Source organism: Lactuca virosa, chromosome 5, assembly GCF_052849685.1.
Source record: "Lactuca virosa cultivar CGN04683 chromosome 5, Lactuca_virosa_CGN04683_v6, whole genome shotgun sequence".
Classification (NCBI taxonomy): domain Eukaryota; kingdom Viridiplantae; phylum Streptophyta; class Magnoliopsida; order Asterales; family Asteraceae; genus Lactuca; species Lactuca virosa.
This window is the reverse complement of record NC_136430.1, coordinates 285,533,189-285,543,371: the sequence shown is the minus strand read 5'-3', so window position 1 is coordinate 285,543,371 and position 10,183 is coordinate 285,533,189. Positions and strand designations below refer to the sequence as shown.

General features: G+C 30.4%; 1 long non-coding RNA gene across 1 annotated transcript; it reads right to left on the bottom strand.

Moving 5' to 3' along the window:
* Positions 1-3,881: 3,881 nt before the first annotated feature.
* LOC145116329 (uncharacterized) lies at positions 3,882-9,196 on the bottom strand. The gene is made up of 3 exons (XR_013712001.1): positions 9,016-9,196; positions 4,632-4,688; positions 3,882-4,126 (listed from the first exon to the last, which is right to left on the bottom strand). It is a non-coding gene; the product is annotated as an uncharacterized LOC145116329 (long non-coding RNA).
* Positions 9,197-10,183: the final 987 nt, after the last annotated feature.

Here is a 10,183-nt window from a genome sequence, read left to right as displayed (position 1 = left end):
CCATAGAGCAGAATCAAACTTGGAAAAGACCAAGAGACATAAAACCCACTTCATGCAATAAAGTGTCATCTAGATGGATAAATTGAAGGATACAAGGCTCGTTTGGTGGCTCGAGGGTTCTCACAACAATATGCATTGGACTATGATGAAACATTTAGTCCAGTGACAAAGATAACTACTATACGGGTGTTGCTAGCACTTGCAACTAGTAAAGACCGGAAAGTATGGCAATAGTGGCCATAGTTAAGTCAGTTATTTAATTTAGATTTGTTGTTTTTAAACTAAATCGGTATTTTAATTTTGATTTGCTAAGTCACTTATCATAATGTTAGTTGGTCTAAGTCGGCAAATCAAATCTTTTCTTATTATTATAAACATGCCCTATGGAATGTGTGTAATTTACTAGTTATCAAAGTTGTAGTTAACTAATTAAATAATAAAATATTTTTAATGTACTTAGTAGATCATATTTCTAAGTAGGGATGAGCTTTAGAACCTGACCGGTTCGGAACCGGAACCGGTTTTCCTATATTATAAGAACCGGAAACCGGACCGCGGGTTCAAGTGACGGTTCCGGTTCCGGTCCCGGTTTTTCGGTTATTTTTCAAACTAGAACCGGTTGAAATATTATAGATGATATGTTATCTTCCGGAGCTTGTAAATAATTCAATATTTAACAAAATTATGACTTTTACATTCTAAATTGAAGTACAAACACTAAATTACATGGTGAAAAAAGAATCAAGTAATTCCGACTTCATATGAGTGAGTTATGCGCATTTAAAAGCGGGACAGATTCAAAAAAAAATGTTGAAACGGAAAATACGCAGCATTGATATGTTGTCTTCCAGGGTCTATAATTGATTCAATATCTAGCCAAAATATGTGTTTTTATAGTCTAAAATGAACTACAAACACCATATTACATGCTGGAAAAAAATTAAGTAATTCTGACGTCATATGAATGAGTTATGCTCATTTAAAAAAATGTGACAGATTTAAAAAAACAAAAAAAAAAATCTGAAATAGAAAAAACGCGGCATCGATATTCTTTCTTTCGGGGCATGTGTCTGATTCAATATTTAACCGAAACATATGTTTGTATGGTCAAAAATGAATTACAAACTCCAAATTACATGTTGGAAAAAAAATCAAATAATTTCGACTTCATATGAGTGAGTTATGCGCATTTTAAAAAACGGGAAAAATATCAAACGGGTTCCGGTTTTCATAAAAATGGAGAACCGGTAACCGGACCTTGTTACCAATTCCGGTTCCGGTCCGGTTCGGTTCCGGTTCCGACGGTTCTAATGTTCATCCCTATTTCTAAGTATTAAAGTATCGTTACTCCTAAATGGTTCATATTTTTAATTTGCCAAAAACATAAAACCTATTAAAGACTTATTATTTATGGTTTTTTAAGTTTGGTATGTAATTAAGTGTTTTGGGGTATTAATCTGATTGTAAATAATTGTTATGAAGTGGTCTTAGTAAAAAATATTGTTGTTTCCCACATAAAGAGTCGTATTCAAACACATCCATCTCTAAATTTTTTCTACCACTTTTGGTCTTATGTGATTAATGAGAAAAAGTTTTTAAATCTAATACTCTGTCATTAAACAATTTTGTCTATCTCTTTTTTTGTACATAGTTTATAACAACTCATGTTATTCTTGAACACTATGATATCTAGTAAAAATATCGATAACTTCCGTATTCATGCAAGAGATTATTTACCAATATATTATCACGTTTATAGAGCTTACTCGCAACGTGCACAAGTCTTATGAGAGCAAAAAAAATGTCTCAAAGTCTATTATTTCAAGAATTTTAAAGTTTGTTAGGAAAAAAATATCATATTTACAATCTACAACCAAACGGTGGAATATTATTTATTGGAGTTTCAATATAAAGGAAAACTTTGTCACTTGCAACAACTTTATCAACACCTACATGTCTTAAAAAATTTTGAGAGTTTGCTTCCTAGAGATTGGTTTATTAGCTATAGTAGAACCGAGATAATCTTTATACAATCTGAAATATGATGATAACAACAATATCTGATGATGTAGCACAACGAACATTAATAATACAATTATTCAATGAACCTCACATGTTATTCTCTATTAATCAGTAAAAAATGAATAAATATACCCTTATAAGATAGCAAAAGGTTGGAATGACTTGTCCATGCTCAAGAAATGTGCTTATTTCAACAATGAGACAAACACAACTAGTCATTGTTCTAACTCCTAAATGACATTGTCGTTACTCTTTGTCTTATAGATGAAATGACTAGTTGTGTTTGTCTTGTTGTTCAAAAAAACACATTTCTTAAGCTTGGACAAGTCGATGCAACCTTTTGTTGTCTTATAAGGGTATATTCATTAATTTTTTACTAAATGATTGTGTTATTGCTATTCGTCATGCTACATCATCAGTTATTTTTGTTATCGTCATATTGTGTTATCGTTTTTTTCGTTATCATCATATTTAATATTGCGGGACGATTATCTCGGTTTTTCTATAGCTAACAAGTCAATCTTTAGGGATGAGGCCCTCAAATTTTTTTTAAGACATGTTGGTGCTGATGAAGTTGTTGCAAGTGACAAGGTTTTCCCTGATGCTCAAACTCCACTAAATAAGATTCTACCACTTGGTTGTAGATTATAAATATGACATTTTTTTTCTCTCGGACTTTAAAATTCATGAAATAATAAACTCGAGACATTGTTTTACTCTAATAAGACCTGTGCACGTTCCAGCTAAAGTCCATAAGCATGACAAAATATATATCTTTCATGAGAAAGGAAGTTATCAGTATTTTTATTAGATATAATGTTGCTCAAAAATAACTTAAGTTATTGTAAAGTGTGTAGAAAAAGAACGAAAAAAAATTGACAAAATTGTTTAATGACAAAGTAAGAGATTTAAAAAAATTTCTCATTAATCACACAAGGCCAAAAGTGGCAGAAGGTTTAGAGATGGATGTGTTGAACAAGATTGTTTATGTATGAAACAACAATATTTTTATTAAGACCACTTGAGAAGAACTTAAATTTTGAGAGACTACTATATTTTTCTTTCTTTGAATACTTTTTAGATAGTTTAGAGCAAATGAGCTCTACACCTATGTATAGCCTATTAGGAAGTTTCTAGATATTACTATAGACTTACTACTTACTAGATAACTCTACAACTATCTATTATACTCTATAAGCTTTCATAAGTTTCTAGAACATTCTACAATGTTCTAGAGAAGTCTATGACATTTCATTGTCTTCTAAAATGTTCAATAACCTTTCACGGTCTTCCATGTCGTTCTAGAATATTCTAGAGTCTTTTGGCATCTTCTAGACTCCTCCATATTCTTCCATAATGTTCTAGAATCTTCCAAATAATTATGGAAGAAATCTCTTATATATATATATATATATATATATATATATATATATATATATATATATATATATATATATATATATATATATATATATATATATATATGCTTAGGTTATTTTGTTTTTACTAAGTATTGTGTGCCAGAATGCACAGATCTGGACCAACGGATGAAATTAATCAATGGACATGATTTGAGAGTGTATGATATAACAATGGGGTAACATGTACCATATAATCACACAATTTTTAGCAAAATGATATTTTGGACAATTAACTACATTTATAAAAGGAAATTTTCGTATTTTTAAGGATGATTAATTCTCCTAATTTAAAAAAAAATCTGAATTTTTTAATTAAATCAATTTCAATTTTTACCGATTTTTATTCTGTCGGAATATTTTTTGTTAGAATGATGCTCTTTCATAATTTTATTCTAATAGAGTATTATTGAAGAAAAAACAAAATTCTTGAATCAAATGTTGAAAAATAACAAACATTCTAATATATTCTTATACATTCGAACTTAAATACAAATTCATATATATTCTTACAGACTAAAATTCTTATACATTTTAATATAATTATACATATTCTAAAAGAATATCAACAAAAATGATTAAAATTCTTAAAAAATAACAACATTCTTAAATTGTGAATATGATCAAACTTTATTCATTCTTCAAGTTATTCCTATTATGTCTTCAACGCCTTCTTCCAGCCATTCCTATCACAAATACAACAAAAACCAATAATTGTTAAAAACATGTTACTTGCAATTAACTATCACTTAATATATTCTGGTAGAATACATAGAATATGACAGAATACATATAATACATTCTGGCAGAATACATCGATTTTATTCTGGTAGAATACATTCTGATAGAATACATTCAAAGGTATTGTATTTACTGTTAATATAATTTTAGATTTCAAAAATACAATACGAGGGACAATAGAAATTGGAATTCCAGCCACATGGTAAACTTTCCTAATTAGGCCCTGATAATTAAACTACAGGAACAACAACATAATAAAAAAAATATGAAGTCTTCACATTCTTAATTTCCTAGTTCATTATTCACATCTTAATATGACCAATTAACAACGAACACCTCTTGTGGATTATTGATCATCTAAGTTGGTTTTCCAAATTACTTGTAAGATGCACATCCAAACAGGAGATTTTTTATCATCTAAGTTGTATGCCCATTTAATATAAAACTTACCTAAGTATGGATGGCTGGAAGGGGGTCAACAACTGCACTAAGATATTTGATGTATACCTTCAAAATACATAAAAATAGCTTTTTATATTTATATATACATATACAAAAATTGAATTAAAGTAAAAAAGTGATGAAGAGTCAATGGAAATGGACAAAAAATTTCATTCAGCCATTTGAGCGAACAGTTGGCGGGCAAGCATTGCTACACAAAGAATGAAAGAAAAAAAAAACTAGAAATACCAATAATCTATCAGAATAAGAAAAATGTATAGACAGTAATCGATGCTCTTGCAAAATTGATAGGTTAGATGAAGCTTACATGTTGCAAAATTGATTGGTTAGACTTTGGTTGTAGTTGGATCAAGAATCAGAAATTGCACCACATAACAAAAAATCTGCATCGATTCATGAAACATCTGAAAGTGGGGTGGACTTTCGATATTTCTTAAAGAGGTTTAACATCGATAAGAGGGTGTTGGATAATTCTTTTTTGTCTGCTCTGTATTTTTTTCACATCTGAAAGTGTGGATGCCTGTTGTTGCTTGAGTTTGAATGACAGATTCATATTTGTAGTATATAAGCATTGAAAATAATCAGTGTAACTTTCAACTTGCTGTTGAGATCCAATCTCTAGGCACAATTTGGGGGTTTTGTAGATGGTTTGAAACCAAAATTGGTTGATGAAGCTCGAGAGTGTGGACCGAATGGAACTCAACAGCAACATCTTAAGTACACAAACACACCGGTAGAGGAGGGTGATCGGCGGTGAGAAGAAAATTGGGTCTAGGTTTAGAAGGAGATGGTCATATACGTTTTGTGCTTATTTATAGAATATTATTCTTTTCCCTAATTAATAAAATAGTAATAATGTGTAATTGCCATTATAGTTTTGTTATATTAACTATCTACCATAATTAAATATGTCAAGATTACTATATTACCCTTAAATGATTTATTTAATGAATTATTATTTCCTCAGTTCTCATTGGTGCATACATGCACACAATAGTTGTCAAAAACATTTGAACCTCTCTCTCTCTCTCTCTCTCTCTCTCTCTCTCTATATATATATATATATATATATATATATATATATATATATATATATATATAACAAAATTATGCCCTCTCCACCACCAAAATCAAAATTCTTTATATTTAGAGTTTTTTTGTTCATACTTTTGATTTATCTTAGAATAATTGGCATGTGAACATTAGAATTGATCACTTTTTGTTTGTATTTTTTTTTCTTTTTCCAAGTGTAAATATTTTGTTAAGATGATAAAGTCATATCATATGGATGTATAGGTTGAATAAGCAATGTTAAATCAAGTGTCAAGTTGATTTTCATTTTTAAATTACATTAGATTAGTTCCAATTCAATCAAAACTCATGGGTAATTTTCAAATGCTTTTGTATTTATGGTTAGGAATTTTAATTATTAGGATTTAAATTGATTTTATTTTTCATCTTTTAAGGTTGCCTCAATATTGATTGTGTGAAATGAGGTTCTAAAAAAACATGTGTAAGACCAAAATTATCATTTTTTATTCATTCGATTAATTATGGGATTAAATGTTCCAAGGATGCATACTAAGTGTTTGATGAAAGTTTATGATGGTTCTTATCAGATAATTATACTATCGTTGTTCCATGTACAAATATAAAAATATTCTGATTTTTGTTTTTATTAAATAGTTAATATAAAAATATAAAAATATTTTATGCTTATTTTGAGTTGAATAGGACCATTAATGTCCAAGTTCCTGACAAAGAATGTATGACCTTGGATTATGATTATAAACTAAATGTCTTTATCACATACCTAAGAGTTTCTTATACTTTTGTGGGTAATTGGAATAGATGAAAAATAATAGACAATACATGATTATTCTTGAATCGTGCCAACTTCCTCTCTATGAAATTGAAGTGTTATTCGCCTGATTGTGTGTTTAGTTGCTTATACTTGTGTGCTCATGAAAATTTGATGAAAAAAATGTTCATATATTTTCTTGAATAAGTGGGTTTTATTAAAAAAGATTTTTGACCTTTCAGTCAATACTTGGATGTTCTTGAATTGTGCAGACTCCCCGTTTATGCATTTGAACAGTTCTTCGATTGATTGTATATATAGTTGTTTTGACCTTTCAATGAGAATTTGATGAAAACTAGGTTGTTTTTGGTGAAAGTGCATGAATGTTCTTGAATTATATTGAATCAAGTTGTGTTTTGTTGCTTATACCTATGTCCACTATCCGAAAATGATGAAAAAAATATATAGTTACTTATACATGTTCATGAGAATTTGATTGCACCACCACATACATCCACCATTGTTCTAACAGTTTCACCTTACCACAGTTCGGTAGCGATGTCAATTCACTTAGTTTTTTGTGATGATGATTTAAAACTACATATGACCAAAGAAGCAAAAGAGTTTCTCGAGAATATGAAAATACTCATATGAGTAGTTTTGTATAAGGTATGTTGTCTTTTTCCGTCATATGAGAGATACGTAGTTTAGTGTCTAGAAAGAGTTATAATTGGTTGCCTCTTAGATGACCATGCAATTGCAGCACCACATAAAAAACATACAATAAAGTACTTCACTGATTGTCATGATCACCTGCATAGTCACTATCAAAATAAGCCACTAACGTCTTATTATCATTTCATTTATAATAAATCCCCAGATAAGAACCATCATAAGACGTTAGTGGCTTATTTGGATAGGGACTATGCAGGTGATCATGACAATCAGTGAAGTAATTTATTGTATGTTTTTTATGTGGTGCATTGCATTGTCATCTAAGAGGCAACCAATTATAACTTTTTCTAGACACTAAACTACGTATCTCTCCTATGATGAAAAAAGACAACATACCTTATAGAAACTACTCGTATGAGTATTTTCATATTCTCGAGAAACTCTTTTGCTTCTTTGGTTATATGTAGTTTTAAATCATAATCACAAAAAACCAACTGAATTGACATCGCTACGGGATTGTTGTAAGGTGAAACTGTTAGAACAATGTTGAATGTATGTGGTGGTGCAATCAAAAATTCTCATGAATAGGTATAAGTAACTATACATTTTTTTCATCATTTTCGGATAGTTGACATAGGTATAAGCAACAAAACACAACTTGCTTCAATATAATTCAAGAACATTCATGGACTGTCACCAAAAAAGCAACCTAGTTTTCATCAAATTCTCATTGAAAGGTCCAAGCAACTATATATATAATCAATCGAAGAACTGTTCAAATGCATAAACGGGGAGTCTGTACAATTCAAGAACATCCATGTATTGACTGAAAGGTCAAACATCTTTTTGATAAAACCCAATTATTTACAAAAGTATAGGAACATTTTTTTCATCAAATTTTCATGAGCACACAAGTATAAGCAACTAAACACATAATCAAACGAATAACACTTCAATTTCATAGAGGGAAAGTTGGCACGATTCAAGAATAATCATGTATTGTCTATTATTTTCATCTATTCCAATTACCCACAAAAGTATAAGAAACTCTTTTTATTTTAAAAGACTAGAAAGTATAAGCAACTAATCACATTATAGATTCATTACAGTCAATAACACTTAAGCTTGAGAAAAAAAATCAACTTCTTTTTCATCAAATTCAGATAATCCACGTCAGTATAAGTAACTAATTGTACAATTCTTTTACAAAACTAAAAATTGAAAAAACAAAAGTATAAGTATGGTTCGAGAACAATCATGCACTAAAGTCAAACATCATTTCATCAAATTTAGGTAGTTGGATAAAAAACAATTAAAATTCCAGAAAGTGATACATACACAATGTCAATGTTAATTATAAAATGATGTATACTATCATTTGTATTTTATATACCAATCTTCTTATTCCTTTTTTTTTCTCTCTCCCCTTTAAATTAGTAATATTTATTAAATCAAATCCAATCCAATCAACACACATAATCAGAGCCGAGAGGGAGAAAGAACAAAGAAAGAAGAGAATCAGACCTGTAGAGAGAACTGGAAATGAAGCACAAACATCTAGGTTAAATTGATAACTGAAGCACAAACACATAATCTAACAGAAATCAGAATTGAACATAACCATTTTCTGTTCATATTTCATTCAAAATACGTTCCTATTTCAAATTAAAAGGTAAACTACTTTCGTTATAATTGTTTCTATCTAACAGCTGTGTTATGAGTTATGCATCAATTGACAAATTCAGAGAACCAACAAAATAAGCTAACAGAAACCAGAAACCAGGGTAAAGAAGGAAGACCGACTGCAGAACAAACAAAATCGACAGCAGTAAAAAAAAAAAAAAAAAAAAAAAAAAAAAAAAAGACGAATGCAGACAGCGAGGAACAAAGACGAACCTTAGCAGTGGGGTCGACGGTCTCCGTTGGTGCTGTAGGCTGCGACAATCTCCGGGCGGTGGCTTCACAGGGGAGGAGAAGGCTAATGGCGGCGAATAGGGAAGGATTCGCTTGATGAGGCAACGATCGACAGAAGAGGTGTTGTATAAGGTTTATTAGGTGAAAAGGGTATATTGGTCAATTCCTTTAAAGGGTGAAATAAAGAGTTTTTGATAAATTAATAGTATCTAACTTATCAAAATACCAAATGGCTTTTAGCCAGCGGTATCTGGTGTTGCTCTCCCTCCTTGAGGTTGATGATTCAAGTCCCGTCGTAGATATAGGTGGATTTAAGGTTTAGTTTAAAAGTAGGTTAGATTTGTCATTCTAAAAAAAAATCTAACTTATCAAAATGATTTATTAGAAGTCTTAGCTCTAAGCTGTTTTTCAAAAAATTCTTATTCAAACATTTTTTTTTAACTTATACCGGTATGAAACCGGTAATAAGTTAAAAAACTCATTTTTTAAGCTTAGCCAAACATCCTTTAAGAAAGAACATCGACTAAAGAGAATTCAAAGTTTCGAACTTGTATTGGGAGGGAAAAGGTCGCTCGATCTCTGTTAGGGTAGGGTTTTTACCATTATGTGATTTTGATCAGTTGGGTGAAATAAAGTCAATATGAAGTGAAATAGGGTCGTTGCTTGACTTTGGGGGCTCTTGGTGGCACCGTTTTGGACACATCACCATACCAAATTGGCAGTTTCACTTAGCAAACCGGCTATCATAGGTCTTAAGGGTAGTTGAAATACAATTATGTATTTTCTCATTTTTTTAATAGCGTTTTTTTAGTTTACCGGTATATTTGAAACAATATTGATAATTTATTAATTATCCCTTTGTGTCATTTTCCAAAAAAAAAAAAGGGGTGCATGAATAAAGCGATTAGGTTAGAAACGTCTACAAGGTTTGGAAAAAATACGCATCAGGCATGAGTATTCAAAGGCCAATCTAGCCATGATAATAATTTATTTAATAACCAAAGAGCCATAAGGCCTGCAAAGTGATCGATTTTGCGGGTAAACAATCACATCGGATTCGGAAGTTTGGAGTCTCCAGATACAAGTCACTAGATACAAGTCACTGATAGACTGTTTTCAAGAGTTGATTGTCAGTAGAGTATAATTATTA